An 18,425-nucleotide genomic window follows, 5' to 3' on the forward strand; every position below is an offset into this window, starting at 1 on the left:
ACTGGCTTTTCCTGGTGGGGCTAGGGGTGATGGGAAGTGGCTAAGACAGAACGCACATTGCCTTTTAGAAAGCTGGAAAATTCTTTTATTCTCACTTCCTTATGGGAGCAGAGAACCTGTTTTTCCAAGAGCTAAGAGCAGTTTGACAAATGCACAGGGTAAAATCTTGCATCCAAGATAGAAAGACAGCCCCAGTGATGACATAGTGTGGTCATTACATTGCCAAAGAGGAAGCAAATACCCTTTAACCAGAAGGACAAGACACAGAGATAAACATTCTTCCTATTACAGAAATATGGTGGATTCCTTAATGACTGTGATCTTAAAAAAGTGATGCAATTGTTTTCCACTGAATAGCTAAAAATACTGTTAGGAGTATCAGTATGTCCCCCGATATTGTCAGAAGCTTCATGGGACCCTCAGGCAAGTATAGTGTATCCTCTCTTTGTACCTCAATCTCTACTCTTGTAAAATGCAGATAATTATACCAGTAAGGGCTATTGTTCGAATTGATGAAATTAGTTTTTGAAATCTTCAAGTGGCTTGCAAATAATTCAAAATTCAACTGTAATTTCCAATCATTCTAAAAGCTGCATCTTGCCTTTTTTGGAAACATCATTGCTCTGTTGGCTTTTTCTTTTTCTTTTTCTTTTTTTTTTTTTGAGACAGAGTCACTCTCTGTCACCCAGGCTGGAATGCAATGGCCTGCTCTCAGCTCACCACAACCTCCGCCTCCCTGGTTAAAGCAATTCTCCTGCCTCAGCCTCCCAAGTAGCTGGGATGACAGATGCACGCCACCACACCAGGCTAATTTTTGTATTTTTAAGTAGAGATGGGGTTTCAAAAGAATCAAAAAGCAACCTGGGCTTCTAGGAGTGGAAGAGTACACATATAGGGGAATCCAATGAAAGGTAGGGGTGATATGTTTATGCAGAACTGTCTTGGTCCAGACTTTCTGCCTCTAGTGACAAGAGTTGTTCTCCTCTTAGTATGGAAGAGGAGAGGAGAAACACCTTCACAAAGGGAAATCTATGTCCTGCTTTTTCTGCATTTGCTGCTTCTTAATTGCCTTCACTTCAAAGCAATCCTTATGAGAATGATACAATGGACTTTGGAGACTCTGGGAGAAAGGGTGGGAAGGGAGTGAGGGATAAAAGACTACAGATTGGGTTCAGTGTGTACTGCTTGGGTGATGAGTGCACCAAAATCTCACAAATCACCACTAAAGAACTCACTTATGTAACCAACCACCAGCTATTCCCCCAAAAACCTATGAAAAAAAAAATTTAAATCTTTATGCCAAAGTGGCATATTTTGGTGTGACATATTCTGATCCTCCAGTGGCCTTCTATAGATCTGCATGTCTGGCTTTCTGATGTATGGGTACAGGAAAGCCTACTTTGTAGACTGACATATACTAAATAAAATATTCGTATACAAATACTACACAGTAGTCCCGCCTTATCTGCTGGGGATATTTTCCAAGACTCACAGTGGATGCCTGAAACTGTGGGTAGTCCCAAAACCCGCATATACTATGTTTTTTCCTATGTATACATACCCATGATACATTTTAACTTATAAACTAGTCACAGCAAGAGATTAACAGTACTAGTAAAATAGAATAATTATAACAATATACTGTAATAAAACACATGTGAATGTGGCCGCTCTCTGTCAAAATATTTTATTGTATTGTACTTAATCTATTTTCAGCCCCACTGTGGACCATGAGTAACTGAAAGCATGGAAAGAGAAACTGCAGATAAGGTGGGGTGGCAGGGTCAGCTACTGTATGAATAAATACATTTTATAGACAGATATAACCTTAAAGAAGAAATAGAACACTCTATGTCTGCACATACTTTATCCACAGCTGTATTCATAAAAATGTAAAGTGCAGAACAGAAGCTGCTCGCTAAATCAGCTCAACTGAAATATCTGGAGAATTAGTGGTACCTGGTCTTTTGGATCCAATTCTCATGAAATGTGCAACTCTGACCTACTTAAGAGATTAAAGTGTGTTTTTTGTTTGTTTTTGTTGATGTTGTTTGACCCTCTGGGTCTCTGTGGCTTATTTCCAATAGGAATAAAATAAATAATTTCTGTTGGAGAGAGTGTATCCCTGTGACTCAGGTGGCTCGCCCTGGTGCTTACCTGTCTGGCTACCCCACATCTTTCAGACCAGAAGGTCCAGGTGTTAGGATATCCAGCTCAATAAGCCCACCACCATCTCAATGATGAGCCCTTGGCAGCCTTGGGTGACCATTTGCAGAGTCAAGAATGGGAACAGATATGAGACACTAGCTTTCCAGACTGTCTGAATCCCCACCATTTACCCATATGATGGAAAATATACTACTTCCACTTCTATTACAAAGCATAATGACTTCCCCAGACTAAAGTGTTTTAATTCAATGTTTCTCAATATGTGGTTCTTACACCCTGAGTCCCTTTCAAAGAGTTTGTGTGGTCAAAGCTGTTTTAATACTAGTAGGATATATTACTTGTCTTTTCACTGTGTTGACATTTATGCTGGTACTAAAGTCACGGTGGGAAAACTCCTAGTGCCTTAGCAAGAATCAAGGTGGTGGTTCCAAACCAAACCAGTATTCATAATATTCTTCATCACCAAGCACTAAGAGGGAAAAGAAAAGCCCCGTCGCATTCCAGAACGACCTTGATGAAACAGTAACAATTTTTTTTTTTTGAGATGTATTCTTACTCTTGTTGCCCAGGCTGGAGTGCAATGACATGATCTCGGCTCACCGCAACCTCCGCCTCCCAGGTTCAAGGGATTCTCCTGCCTCAGCCTCCCAAGTAGCTGAGATTACAGGTGCCCACCAACACGCCCAGCTAATTTTTTTTTGTATTTTTAGTAGAGACGGGGTTTCACTATGTTGGCCAGGCTGGTCTTGAACTCCTGACCTCAGGCAATCCACCCACCTCAGCCTCCCAAAGTGCTGGGATTACAGATGTGAGCCACCACGCCTGGCCACAGTAAAATTATTGTTATTAAATCTGGACCCTTAAACACATTATTTTCTTTTTTGGACACAGTCTCACTCTGTTGCCCAGGCTGTAGTACAGTGGCACAATCTCAACTCACTGCAACTTCCACCTCCCAGGTTCAAGCAATTCTCCTGCCTCAGTCTCCCTAGTAGCTGGGACTACAGGTGCACACTGCCACGCCTGGCCAATTTTTTGTATTTTACTGGAGACAGGATTTCACCATGTTGCCCAGGCTGGTTTGAAACACCTGAGCTCAGACAATCAACTCCCTCAGCCTCCCAAAGTGCTAGGATTATAGGCATGAGCCACTGCACCCAGCAACACCCATCTTTTTGATATTCTGAGCGACGAAAGAGAAGATGCATCAAGCACTTCTGCTCATATCAAAGAACTGTGGCTGTCTTGAGGAAAGGCAGTTGTGCAATGGCCCAAGTTGTAAGTTCAACAAGACATTTCTTCCATTTTCACTGGAAACAACAACTGACAAACAAATACTTAGATTTTGGTAGTAGATATTTTCTCAAAAATGAAGAGTAGCCTGTCATTCTAAGGGAAACAATGGACAGTATTTGTTTTTGTTTTCAAGGATAAAATTTGAGTTTTCAGGTGAAAATCAGTATTTTGGGAAACTGTGAGCCCGGCAGTTTCCCAGTGTTTAAAAACCTCTGATTAGATGGATGGTGATATTAATTATTGTAATCTGTTGGCCGGGCGCGGTGGCTCACGCCTATAATCCCAGTACTTTGGGAGGCCAAGGTGGGTGGATCACGAGGTCAAGAGATCGAGACCATCCTGGTCAACATGGTGAAACCCCGTCTCTACTAAAAATACAAAAATTAGCTGGGCATGGTGGCACGTGCCTGTAATCCCAGCTACTCAGGAGGCTGAGGCAGGAGAATTGCCTGAACCCAGGAGGCGGAGGTTGCAGTGAGCCGAGATCGCACCATTGCACTCCAGCCTGGGTAACAGGAGCGAAACTCCGTCTCAAAAAAAAAAAAAAAATTATTGTAATCTGTTAATATTGTATAGTGAAATGTATCAGCATTTGAAAGATCTGTAGAAGCACTGTTTTCTATATCTAACAAAATAATGTGTATGTTAAAGATCTCATATCAAAGAACTGTGGCTTGATGTGGTTTCTTGATGTGGTTTCAGATTCCATGTTGCAATCTTTAAAAAGTAGTTAAGAAACAACTACTTGTCAAATTTTGGTGTAAAATCTATCTATTCACCAGGCCCCCAGCTTGGGGCGCCTTCCTTCCCCATGGCGGGACACCTGGCTTCAGATTTCGCCTTCTTGCCCCCTCCACGTGGTGGAGGTGATGGGCCAGGGGGGCCGGAGACGGGCTGGGTTGATCTTCGGACCTGGCTAAGCTTCCAGGGCCCTTCTGGAGGGCCAGGAATCGGGCCAGGGGTTGGGCCAGGCTCTGAGGTGTGGGGGATACTCCCGTGCCTCCCACCGTATGAGTTCTGTGGGGGGATGGCATACTGTGGGCCCCAGGTTGGACTGGGGCGAGTGCCCCAAGGCGGCTTGGAGACCTCTCAGCCTGAGGGTGAAGCAGGAGCCGGGGTGGAGAGCAACTCCGAGGGGGCCTCCCCGGAGCCCTGCACCGTCCCCGCTGGTGCCGTGAAGCTGCAGAAGGAGAAGCTGGAACAAACCCCGGAGGAGTCCCAAGACATCAAAGCTCTGCAGAAATAACTCGAGCAATTTTCCAAGCTCTTGAAGCAGAAGAGGATCACCCTGGGATATACACAGGCTGATGTGGGGCTCACCCTGGGGGTTCTGTTTGGAAACGTGTTCAGCCAAACAATCGTCTGCCGCTTTGAAGCTCTGCAGCTTAGCTTCAAGAACATGTGTAAGCTGTGGCCTTTACTGCAGAAGTGGATGGAGGAAGCTGACAACAATGAAAATCTTCAGGAGATATGCAAAGCAGAAGCCCTCGTGCAGGCCCGAAAGAGAAATCGAACCAGTATCGAGAACCGAGTGAGAGGCAACCTGGAGAATTTGTTCCTGCAGTGCCCGAAACCCACACTTCAGCAGATCAGCCACATCGCCCAGCAGCTTGGGCTCGAGAAGAATGTGGTCCGTGTGTGGTTCTGTAACCGGCGCCAGAAGGGCAAGCGATCAAGCAGTGACTATGCACAATGAGAGGATTTTGAGGCTGCTGGGTCTCCTTTCTCAGGGGGACCAGTGTCCTTTCCTCTGGCCCCAGGGCCCCGTTTTGGTACCCCAGGCTATGGGAGCCCTCACTTCACTGCACTGTACTCCTCGGTCCCTTTCCCTGAGGGGGAAGCCTTCCCCCTGTCTCTGTCCCCACTCTGGGCTCTCCCATGCATTTCAACTGAGGTGCCTGTCCTTCTAGGAATGGGGGACAGGGAGAGAGGAGAAGCTAGGGAAAGAGAACCTGGGGTTTGTGCCAGGGCTTTTAGGATTAAGTTCTTCGTTCACTAAGGAAGGGATTGGGAACACAACGGGTGAGGGCAGGGGAGTCTGGGGCAACTGGTTAGAGGGAAGGTGAAGTTCAATGATGCTCTTGATTTTAATCCCCACATGTATCACTTTTTTCTTAAATAAAGAAGCATGGAACACAGTAGGTAGACAACACACACACACACACAAACAAACAAAATCTATCTATCTATAGAGACAGAGAGATGATCTGAGATGGCTATCAAAATGTTTCTCTTTTCCAACTACATTTCTGCATAACATTGCATTTCCTTCTTAAATTTCAACCAAAACCACATATTCAACAGATCAAATGCAGAAGCAGACATGAAAATTGAGCTTTCCAGCTGTCTTCTATTAAGCTCAATGTTAAAGAGATTTGCAAAAACGTAAAACCACACCACTCTTCTTACTAGTTGTTTTGTTTTGGAAAATATAGTTATTTTTCATGAAAATATTCTGTGTTACATGTTACAGACTTAATGTTGTTAAATTTAAGTGAATTAATTTGTTAGCTCCTAAGTTTTAATTTCTAATGCCATAAATATAATAGATACAACCCAAATAAACAAAAGCCCTTTGGGATCCTTAATAGTATTAAAGAATATATAGGGTTGTGCTACTTGAGGCACTCTTTGAGAATAGGGGCTGAGAGTAGCTGGTTTAATTAAACTTGAAATTGATTGAATATGTTTCCACACACAGTTTCAATTCTTGTTAATATTCCCCACATATTTCCATTATATACAACACTGAGTTATAGATGTATTCTTTGCTAAAAGCATCTAGATAATTGTACCCTCTGGGCTCTGCTCCCACCATGTTGTACCATTCGGTTCCAAGGAGTCCCTGCTGCTTAACTTGGGGTTAGGGCCACAAAGAAGTAATTTAGAGATGCAGAATCTCTGTGCTTTTAAGGAATTTGCATTGCTTACTTTATTTGTTTATTTATTTATTGTTGGTTCTATTTTAGGAACAGCTTTTCTTCGGGCTGTTTCCCAACACATTTTAATGTTATTTTTACAGACACGCGTTTTTTTTCTTGCAAATAGTGTCACATATTTCCCTGCCCATTGTGAAGCCACCTTCAATCTCTGTTTAAAAGTGTTATTGAATTTAGTTGTTTAAAGGCATTATTTAAACCGCCTTTGCTGTGGTAAGAGATGTGAATTATTTATTTGTTTTATATTATTTTAGTTATTAACCAGATAATCAATGCACATGGTGCAAAATTCAGAAGGTACCAGAAGAGAGTAATTAAAAGTGATTTTCCCCTTCCCTTCACATTGAAGTCTTCCTTAGTTCTCCTCAGAAGCAACTACTATTGCCAACTCCTTGTGCATCCTTTCAGAGATATTCCAAACGTGTAATGGCCACGCACCCTTTTCTAACAAATGGTAGGATACTCCACACAATGACTTGAACTTTCTTCTTTCACTTAGCACCCTGTCTTGGAGATTGGCCCGGAGAGAGAGAGTTTGCCTCACTATTTATAGCGGTGTAGTGCTTGTCCATTGTATGGACGAATGACTTGACTCTTCCCCCTACCTATAAACATTTAGATTGCTTCCCAACTTTTGCTACCTTAAACAACGTTCTAGTGTCTGCATACATCTGTGTTTGTGTACAACAAACATATACAAATATAACTTCAGGATCAAAAGGTATGTAAGCCAACATCACTTACACTACAGTTGTGTTAGAGAAAATTGTAAGTCCTAGGTTACTGAGAAATTTTAAAGAAGCTGGTGATATTGTGCAATAGATAGTTTGTCTTCTTTCAGTTTCCTGATGTACATCTCCTAAAATCCTTTAAATCTGGCCAGGTGCAGTGGCTCACACTTGTAATCCCAGCATTTTGAGAGGCCAAAGCAGGTGCATCACTTGAGGCCAGAAGTTTGAGACCAGCCTGGCCAACACGGTGAAACCCTGTCACTACTAAAAATACAAAATGAGCCCGGCATGGTAGTGTGCACCTGTAATCTCAACTACTGGAGAGGCTGAGGCAGGAGAATTGCTTGAATTTGGGAGGTGAAGGTTGCAGTGAGCTGAGTGAGATCCTGCCACTATACTCCAGCTTGGGCAACAGAGTGAGACTCTATCTCAAAAACAAAACAAAACAAAAAGGCTTTAAATCTCTTGAGTGATAAGAGTACTTTTGTATGCTAATGAAATACTGGTGGCTGGGGAGTCCTAGGCAGCTTCAGGATGGGGGCTGATCACTGGAAAAGCCAAGGCATGACTAGAGGGTTGGGACTTTCAGCCCCAACCACAACCTCCCAGGAGGACAGAGGCACTCAAGGTTAAGTTGATCACTAGTGGCCAATGGTCTAATCAATCAGGCCTATGCAATGAAGCCTCCATGAAAACCCAAAGGACAGGGTTCAGATGGGCATCCAGATGGTTGAACATGTGGAGGTTCCTGGAGGGTGGTGACCGCATGCCTTCCCCCTGCCTTGTTCTGTATCCCACAAATCTTTATAATACATGGGTAAACATAAATAAAGTGCTTCCCTCAGTTCTGTGAGTTGCTCTAGCAAATTAATGGAATCCAAAGAGGGGTTCTAGGACTCCCCTCCCCAATTAATAGCCTGTTGGTCAGAAGTATAAGTGACAACCTACTACTTGGATGTGGCATCTGATGTTTGGGGCAGCAGTCTTGTGGGACTGCACCCTCAACCTGTGGGATCTAACTCTGGGCATATAGTGTCAGAATTGAATTGAATTTGAGGACACCCAGCTGGTGTCTCCTGGAGAATCACTTGCAGAATTGCTTGGTATATGGGGGAGAAATCACACTCATCTGGGGTTACAGAAGTGTTCTGTTTTGTGAGCATCCAATAGGAAAAAAACAGCTTGGGGTTGGGCATGGTGGTTCACATCTGTAATTCCACGGCTTTAGGAAGCCAGAGTGAGAAAACTGCTTGGGCAGGAGTTCAAGACTAGCCTGGACAACATAGCAAGACCTTGTCTCTACAAAAACAAAAATAAAAGTAAATTAGTTGGGTGTGGTGGCGCACCTGTGGTCCCAGCTTCTCAGGAGGCTGAGGTAGGAGAATCACCTGAGTCCAGGAGTTTAAGGTTACAGTGGGCTGTGATTGTGCCACTGCACTCCAGCCTGGGTGACAGAGCAAGACCCCGCCTGTAAAAATATTTTTGTAAACTGTTTTTCTCTGATATCTTACAAAGTTATATGGTAAGTAGCACTTAGCTTGGTTGTTAACTGCCAGAATAGCTCCATGGAGAGGTGTTGTTCCTCTTTTCTTTAAAAGAAAGTGGAAAGAAAATAGTTTCCTTAGCCTGACTAGAAAAAGAAATCAGGCTTTATGCTTCTTGATCTTGGAAAATGTTCAGTCCATTTTTGTCAGGAGGGTGAAGAAATAAGGAAGAGGGTTGAGGAGAGGCTTTGCTTTTCTGTTTTGACTATTTTTTTTTTTTTTTTTTTGAGACGGAGTTTCGCTCTTGTTACCCAGGCTGGAGTGCAATGGCACAATCTCGGCTCACCGCAACCTCCGCCTCCTGGATTCAAGCAATTCTCCTGCCTCAGCCTCCTGAGTAGCTGGGATTACAGGCACGTGCCACCATGCCCAGCTTATTTTTTGTATTTTTAGTAGAGACGGGGTTTCACCATGTTGACCAGGATGGTCTCGATCTCTTGACCTCGTGATCCCCCCACCTCGGCCTCCCAAAGTGCTGGGATTACAGGCGTGAGGCACCGCGCCTGGCTGTTTTGACTATTTTATTTCTTGTGCTAGTTGAGAAGGAGAAGCTTTAAGGATGGGTCATGAGAGCTCAGAAACTGATCACTGCCTTGCTCCGTGAGGCAGCCTGGTGGAAGGGACAGAACCAGGAAATGTGAGCAGTCACACCATCACACACTGTCCTGATTTGCATCCTGTCCTTCTGCACCATTAACTCTGACTTTGAACACATTATTTGCCCTCTCTGGGCCTCAGTTTCCTTACCTGTAGAACTGAGCTATGTAGAATTTCTTCCTTTTTTCCCATTAGACCTCTTATACCACCATCTCCACACCCTCCATTGCCACTGACCCTCAGCCCACTGCAATGTGCTTCTGTCCCCATGATGCCACTGAGCACATCCAGATGTCACCAACAGCCACTGTGCTGCCACATGCAACACACTCCCAGCAGCCCCTGGCCACCACTCCTTGGCTATGTCAGTCACTGACTTCACTGTACTGGCTCCTGGCTCTTTCTCCCTCTCCTTCCTTGATGCTTCCTTCTCAGTCACCTCTGTGGATACTGCCCCCTAAACCTTAGGCTGCCCTGGAACTTGACCTTCGACCCACTCTTAACCATTCACATTCTTTCTTGCATGACCTCACTCACTTTCCTGGTTTATTTATTTGCTCTTTTGCTTTACTGATTTTTACCTACCATTTGGCTAATGACCCCTATGTTCATACCACCAGCTCCAACCTTCCCCCTGAATCTCACGTTTCTACAAGTTTAGGAAATTTTTCTATTTGGATGGCTGTCCCCAAACTGCTTCTGCTTCAATTGGTCAAATTTGAATTCATCTCCACCACCAGCCTGTTTTTTCTATTTTCCTGATGATTATACCTTTTGGTTATCTAAGATACCTTTGCCTTCTGGGTTCAAGCAATTCTCGTTCAAGCTTAGCATAATGATCTCAAGGCTCATCTGTGTTGGAGCGTGTGTCAGAATTTCCTTCCTTTTTCAGTGTGAATAAGAGCCCATTGTATGGATGTACTACATGTTGCTCAGGCATTCACCTATCTACGGAAGCTTGGGTTGCATCCACCTGTTGACTATTGTGAATAATGCTGCTGTGAACATGAGTGTCCAAGTATTTCTTCCAAACCCTGCTTTCGATTCTATTAGGGAGTATACTTTCCATATCTTAACCTTGACCAGAACTAAATGGAATTTCATCGTTACCCAACTGGCTCCCTCCCTTCCAGTCACACTGGACTTTAAGCCTTAGAAGCGATGGTTGAGATTTATTCACCTTGGTGGCATTGTGAGGATGAGTCACTTAGCAAACAACTTCCTGCTGAATAGTTTTCTCCTGGCACTCTACTCAATCCAAGTACTAGGAGAAGGACACCCTGTGAACTTTTTTTTTGTTTTTTTGAAATGGAGTCTTGCTCTGTCACCCAGGCTGGAGTGCAATGACGCAATCTCAGCTCACCGCAACCTCCGCCTCCCTTGAACGCCTCCGGGTTCAAGCCATTATCCTGCCTCAGCTTTCTGAGAAGCTGGGATTACAGATACCCACCACCATGCCCAGCTAATTTTCGTACTTTGAGTAGAGACAGGATTTTATCATGTTGGTCAGGCTGATCTTGAACTTCTGACCTCAAATGATCCGCGCGCCTCGGCTTCCCAAAGTGCTGGGAACCATGAGAACTTTTAAAGTCAAAAAGGTCCTAAGTTCAGGACCATTTACAAATTCTTCATTTCTAAGGTCAGGATTCTAGGTAAGTAGAAAAAAAGAATTTATCTAAAACCAGGAGTAAGAGACAAGGTTTATCAAGCTGTGCTTGAAAAAGAATGAGGGAAAAAACATTGTACATTATACTTTGTTTTTTTAAAAAAAAAAAACTCGGTATATGACAGCATTGACAGTTTTTATCTTAAAAAGTTACATTTTAAATCAAACTCAAAGACAATACTAGGAAATTGTGCTGATAACCTTTAATGTGTCTACAGTTTAGGACATAGTGGGTGTCAGTCTGCCTTAATTTTAGAATCTGTTTTTTGGCTGAAACAAGAAATAATGGATCTAGAGATTAGCATGATGATGGTTATATACACACCTGTGTCCACAGAGGCTCACTGGTACTTCTCTTCTGTTGGGTCTCATTACTGTTTCCCTCTCCCTTTTAAATTTCACGAAGATTCAGTTAGCAAGCTGTAGGTTCAGGGTCAAAACGGCGGACATTTTGTAAATGATGAAATGGAATGTAGAATCTTAAAAACCTTCTATGTACTGGCCCCATGACGTCTCCCCTGAGGTTGGCTCAACGTGCAGCACTTGGCTTCCTAGAATAACTAAGTCCATTTTCGAATGTTGGCAGCTGTGACTGCCACCCCAAGGGTCCAGCACTGCTAACTTCTCTCTGGAAGGATTACTCATTCCATTGCTCCTCACCTTAAATCTGGCAGCATTTTTGTCCACCAGTGAGGACACCTCAGGTTTCCAGCACAACACACAAGCTGATACAGGAAGACGCACATACCACACACTTCCCTCTGCTTGCCTGTGCCAAGAATCCTTCTCGTCTGAGAAAGACCAAAGTGTTGGTTTTGGACGCCACCACCAAATAATAGCATAGGATGCAACACATTTCCCAGAGATGAGCAGTCAAAACTTTAGACTTCAAAAGGCATCACCCTGCTAAATCTGCTAACAGGTGGCTTAGCACCATTCAGGTGATATCTACTGAGAGACTGGTGCTGTCAGAGACCCTCCATTAAAATAGGTCATGGCCCCTGACACAGACTCCCATTCAGTTTAACCCTCACCTCTCCAACTGCCAAGAGACTGGTCATGGACCCTCCAGAAGAAGAGAAAACAATTCATTTTGCAGCTGTGTGGGGTTATCTGCTCAGGGAAAGCAGGCGTGCAAGTTATGACTGGGAATTTCCAAGTCATGTAATCCTAATGTTGCCACGAGAAGGTGAAGCAACTCCCAATAACCTGCCTGGGTTTAAGACTGCCCAGGGGTTCTCTCAGCTGGCAAGCTGCCTCTCTGGCCTCTGCCTGATTCCTTTTGGGAAACAAAACTGTCTCGCTGCCCTTCTGCTCTGAATCTGATTCTAGGTTGGACTTAAGTTAGCAAACTTCTCCTGTGTCTTGATTCTGGTGTGACTCCTGAACTCTGTCTGGGTCCTGCCTTCTGGATGGTAGACTCAGTTTTCAGCTCTGTCTGAGTTTGCAAAGTCGTCTCAGCATCCCCAGCCCAGCCTGGTAACTGGGCTGAGCTCCTGGTATTCCTGATCCTCAGCAGTGTCCCTTCATTCCGGTGAACTTGGCACAGGGCTCCTGTGGGAGCCCAGGCATGAGTCGGCTTGCTCTCCTGGCGGAGATGCTAGGGCAGGTTTCCCAGGCAGGAACTGTGGCTTTGTTACCTGCTTCGTGGAAAAGTGCAGCCACGTGTTTTTCCAGTCTGATTCACACAGGCAGCTCCAGGTCTTCAGGGGAATCAAGAACAACTAGCACTAAGATGGCTCCAAGGTGGATTTTATGTCACCCCTTTGTGTTATTTTTCTGGGACAAAGAGGCTAGATGGGCATGTGAACGATAATATCACATTATTTACTAGCACATCAGAAATGGGGCTCTCTCAAACTATGAACAAAGTGGTATTATTGTTCCTAAGCACACACGCATATTTAAACTGGCACCAAGCTGTTAATTATGTTAATGCCTTTATTGCACAAAAATGTAAAATCTACCATTAACTTGGAGGCTGACATGAAGAGCTGGCAAATCTCCCCTCTCCTTCCCTATCTGGCTATCTTGCTGGGCTTATAATGCCAGGGCCTACTTGGAATGGCCACAGCCACACATGGGCATCACGGGAGACCATCGGGGGCAACTTCACCTTCTTCTTCTGAAACGATTGTCGACTTTCAGAAATCAGCAGGTGAATTATACCCAGCGCCGTGTTTGCACATATAAATTGCACACCTGCCAAGTACAGAATCCTTGAATATTTCCCCAACAAAAACTTCCTTTGGCTTGCTTTCCCCATAGTCTTTCTTTCCCTCACTTGCCCATTTTTCCTGCAGAGGGTCTCCTGTTGTTCTCACTGGGCCTGCTCTTCCCAGGTGGACTCTGAGGTTCCTTCTCTGTGAGCTAAAACCTCGTAGCCTGAAGGCATTCTCCTCCACTGGGCCACAGCCCCTCCCCTCAGCCATTCCTACCGCCACCTCCTGCTGCTTTCTTGCACCCACAGAGAGGGTACCATGGCCTGGTGCTTCCTCAGCTCAGCCTGGTCTCCCCTCTGCTCAGCCTGGTCTCACGTTGGATGTAGGGTCCCTCTGAAACTGCTGCCTCTCTTCTGAGAGCTTCAGATGGAAAGGGAAAGAAAGTAATCTTTCAAGACTCTGAGTCTAAACCCACTCCAGGTCTCAGCTTCCTACACCAAAAATGCCACCCTATCAGCAGTTGAAATATACTGATAAGATGAACATCATGGTCGTAGTAGTGATGATGAATGATTGCTCCCCCAAACTCCACATCTAGGATCCGGGCCATCAGCAGTACTCGCTAACTGTCTGCCCCATTAGTTCTGCTCCAGCCAGGACCTGCTGTCCTTTCTCTGCATCCGTGTGCCAGTTGTAAATGAGGAAGAAAGACCTGTCCAAAATAAATGAATTCTAGATACAAAGCCAACTGGCTGGGTGAAGGTGTTCTTCTCGTAAAGGAAGGCTGTGATTCTGCAAGTGCCAAAGTGCTGGTTCCAGCGTTGGCCAGACAGTGTTCTAAGGCAGCCTGCGCATGCTCACGTCAACATTAGGATTACATGACTTGGAAATTCCCAGTCATCCCTGTGGGTTCGGATGCTGACGGTCAAGGAAGGTGTGCATGTATTAGTCTAATCTATCTTTTGAAAATATTTACACATCCAAAATATGTGCAAGTGAGGGGAAAATACCAATTTCTCAATCCAAGTGAATCCACCTTAAAATAGGTAGGGTTGAAAGGCAATGGTCCTATGTGGGCCATCCCTGCCGGCTGCCTAGCAAAAGCACACCCCGACTGTGGAGGGTGCCTCTGCAAAGCCACAGAAGAGTTGTTGTCATGGCAAGTAGGCCTGCTTCCACAAATGACACATACTCATGCTGGTAGAGATGAAAGAAACTTTATGCAATTTCTCTGGGAGACAGAATTTTTGTTTAACTTTGTATGTGACATTTGTACAGAAAGTTTTTTTTAAGCATTTGTTAGAAAATCAACACACCCCAAGCAGAAACTAAAGACATGAATTCCCCAGATAGACTCCTAAAAATGAAGATGGTGGCTTCAGTTTGCAGAATGCAGACTTCAAGGAAGTCCCTCCATGAGTGATCTTCTCTGTGATTAAGGCCTAGGCTGATGGTGGTGCTGGTGGTGGTGGAGAAGGATTGGGGAAGGAGAAGCAGCCCCTCACTAGTGAAGAAAAGCTGGACTCTGAGACAGAAGCACCACCCTCAGAACGTCCACATGCACACTTCCCTGCAGCCTCATTTTCAGCTCTTCATTGTACCTGTGGATGCTATAACCTGGGGGTTACTTCCATTAATTCAGGCAGAGATTCCCACTTTGCATCTGCTGACATCTGGAAGGCCAGACTCTTGGCTTTGCTTTAATTCAGGTTAATTGCCAACTGGATCTCAGAGCAAAGCCCAAATAATTCAACTGCCTAAATGGGAAATGGGCCTGATGTGTTTGATCTGAGCAGGGCCATATAGAGCCAATGGATAGCAGCCTTTTATTGGCTTAGGCATTTTCAAGGAAACTGAATTAAATTCAGTGATACTGATAAAGTTACAAAGTGCTGTGAACACAGATACAAATGTCTCAGTTCTTGCTCACAGTCTTTCCTCTGTTATTATAAATATGGGAAAGACGGTGTGGACTGGTCAAAAATGAGGCTATGATGGCTACCCATTCAGCCTTCCTAGTGGGAATACTTTATTTGATCTAAGGATAAACAGGAGTCTGCCAGGTGGAAGAGAGTGAGGAAGGGAGTTCCAGGAGTCACAGGATGAAAGGTGTCTCCCCTCACTGGCCAAAGGTGGAAGGTGTGAGGTGCAAAGGGAATGAGCGGGGAGGGTTCTCAAAGACTCTCCTGCACAGGATCGCAGTATCTGCTTCCGTGTCCTCATCATTTTCCAAATGTATTCTTAGAAAAAGAAAACCTCTCAAGCATTCTCTCCATCTGCTTCTGGCCTGACCTGGAAACTCAAGGGACCAGAAGCAATACAGCAATACAGATAGACCCTCCATGCCAAGAGGGTGGGAAACAGAACTGAGTCCAGAAAATGTTAGCTAGATTACATTACAGCCATGTGCCAAATGGAAATCAAATTTCAAGTTATTAAAAGGAAGGCAAAAAAAGAAAAGAAAAGAAAAAGCCCTCAAGTTTAAAGACGGCTACATGAATAGTTGAGATATCTGATACTGATTCACCGCTGGACCCCCTCTAGCCCCCGTGGAGACAGTGACTTTTCTGGTCTTACTGAGGAGTAATTGCTCAGAATCTCTGACTCTGCATATGATTTCAGAGATATTTATAGAGTTAGGATGACCCAGAATTTTTGAAGGTTTTTTATTTTTGGCAAATAGTCTTGCCAGGAGATGCTGAAGGTCAGGTATTTTAGAAAATCTGTTTCTGGTATTTCGGCAGTCAACTACTATGCAATGAGGGAGAAAGAAGCTTGGTTGTTCCAGGAAGCTCTGTTATGACTTCCAGGTCCAATTTTAAAGCACCTTCTGAAATACATGAAGGATATTCCTAAACTTGCTCTCTAGAAGAACTTAAAGCATAGCTTTTCATCACACACAAATCTGTACCATGGGGCAGAATTAGCCACAGGAGACATTCTCAATTGTCAATCAGCCATAAAAATGGCTTGAAGAAAAAATAGATAATGGGAAGTGACTCTTTAAAGTAAGAAGAGAGGTGGTACATTGTTTGTTTCACAGGTAAGGTAAAGAAGACACAAAAAGTGAAGGGTGTTACCTGTGGCCACACACACTGCTCCATAGGAGCTCCTGCGCCTGGAGTTCGCCCCTCCCTCCTAGAGCTTGGCCAGTCCAGGTTCTTTCTGGCCAGACCATTTGGATTTTCTGTTAATGACCCTAATCAAAGCTGAAATAGCACAAAATGACTGGTGGCAGTGGAGAGAGAACCTGGGATTTCAAATTTTTAATGTTGACTCATAAAGTTAATTCACAAAGACTAACAGATTTCAGTGTGGTTTAAAATAAACATTCTTGCTGGGCATGGTGGCTCACGCGTGTAATCCCAGCGCTTTCGGAGGCCAAGGCAGGAGAATCGTTTGAACCAGGGTGAGCAGAGATTGCCCCACTGCATTCCAGCCTGGGTAACAGTGAGATTCCATCTCAAAAATAATAGTAATAAATAAAATAAACATTCTGAAAAATAAGTGAGGCATAAAACTCCCATTTCAGAAATTCCTGGTATTTCAGGTATTTTAGGGAAGCAAATAGTTCATTCAAAAGAGAATTTTGCTAGGTTTGCACAGACTTTGGACATTAATACTTCCTTTAAATGGATTTCGGAATCATTGACAGAGGAAAAACAGAAGTAAAACTGCAAGAGAAGGCAAGCAGACACATGAATAGATTGCTGCTGAAAAGGACTGAAATTAGAGACAAAGAGATCTCAAACAAGAAGCAAAATTTTTTAGAGTCTACCTTAGAAATACTTTTCGTCTGAAACCATCCAGCAACATTTACTAGCCCAAATGAACTGTGAGTGTGAACACTTTCATTTTATTGGTCACTGATGCACCAAACATAGCCTTTCTTAATGCGGTATCAAAGCCACACTGGAAACTTGTATCCAGTGCTCCAAATAAACTCTAACCACGGATGGGAAACTCGGAATCATGGAGTTGTTTGTGGATTTGGCTCAAAGTCAGGCATGTTTTGAGGCTTTAAACACTATTTACATCCAATAAATCAGTTTGTGAAAAAGGAGAGAGGGAAGAAACGGGATATGGAAATTTTCTATCTCGAGAGAGAGCCAAGCATGTTCCTTCCTAACCAGAGCAGGGCAGAAGCCGAAAGGGAAGGAAAAAAGCCTGCCCTTTGTGGAAAGCTGAGCTTTTCCTGAAAGTCTGACAGGCAAAGGAACAAAGTTTGAATCCTGCAAGATCATCGCTGTAACCAGATCAAGTTTCTCCTGTTTGCTGGAGGCCCTTGGGTCTGCCATCACAACTGCACCCAGCCCACGGGCACAGGCAGGTGCAGACCCTGCCTGTAGAGTCATCTTCCATAGACTTTCCTGTTGGATCTGGGCAAATAGTGTTTTCAGAAAAAGCGAATCCAGCTTTCTGAGCCACCGCCCTGGGATCTGCTACTGTGTCATAAGAAGACATGCAGGGTCCTACCTCCTGACCCCGCTGCCAGGAGGGGAGCTGGTTTGATCATTCCTGACCCCTTCCCGCCAGCCTTTATGATCTTAGACACTTTCTCACCTTCCAACCATGTGAGGCAATTAAGAACGACTACCTCTGAATCAAGCGCAAATCATCCACCAGTTTCTTGGCCAAGGTTTGAGTGGGAGGAACAGCTTGTGTGAAATCCTTTAACGGTGACAAAATGCTTAAAAATCTTAATGGCAGTGGTCAGTCAGGGTAACAAACTTAGGGAGGTCTGACCCTCCCAGCTCATATTTTCATGTGTTCACTTTCTTCCTGGCAATGATGAGGTCATCCTAATCCCCCTGGGGTAGCCCTCATCCAGGTAGGAGGCTACTGTTTGTCCCTGCACAGATGGATCTAGCCCACCAGCAGCCCCCTCACAACTCCACCACAGGGTGGCAGTTTCAAGCACACTCCTAGAAGCTCTGCCTTTGGCCTCTCCCAGAGAATGAAATTTCAGCATTTGTACAGCTCAGACCCACTGGCTGCAATTTTTCTACCTCCTGTTTACCTAGGTGAAGTAACTGACAGAGGAAGTAATACTTTCAACTGTTTAGAGTTCCTGAGTCTAGTCTATGTTTAGTCTACCTCTACTCCACTCTCCCTCCCCCACTCCAGAAACTGACATTTCGTAGTTTTCTGGTAAATTACTGAGTCCAGAGTTGGAAGCCCTAAGAGGTGTTTTTTGTTTTGTTTTGTTTTTTTGTGACGGAGTTTCGCTCTTGTTACCCAGGCTGGAGTGCAATGGCGCGATCTCAGCTCACCGCAACCTCCGCCTCCTGGGTTCAAGCAATTCTGCCTCTGCCTCCTGA

At 44.4% G+C, this 18,425-nt stretch overlaps 1 protein-coding gene and 1 pseudogene across 2 annotated transcripts in view; both read left to right on the forward strand.

Annotated features, from left to right (window-relative positions):
* The window catches only part of LOC135273059 (tyrosine-protein kinase ZAP-70-like), a 56,526-nt gene that overhangs the window by 13,765 nt on the left and 24,336 nt on the right, over positions 1–18,425 (forward strand). The window lies entirely within an intron of this gene.
* LOC135273060 (POU domain, class 5, transcription factor 1-like) lies at positions 4,277–5,615 on the forward strand (annotated as a pseudogene).

Source organism: Aotus nancymaae, unplaced genomic scaffold (genome assembly GCF_030222135.1).
Source record: "Aotus nancymaae isolate 86718 unplaced genomic scaffold, 86718_ANA_hifiasm-v0.15.2.pri h1tg000221l, whole genome shotgun sequence".
Taxonomy (NCBI): domain Eukaryota; kingdom Metazoa; phylum Chordata; class Mammalia; order Primates; family Aotidae; genus Aotus; species Aotus nancymaae.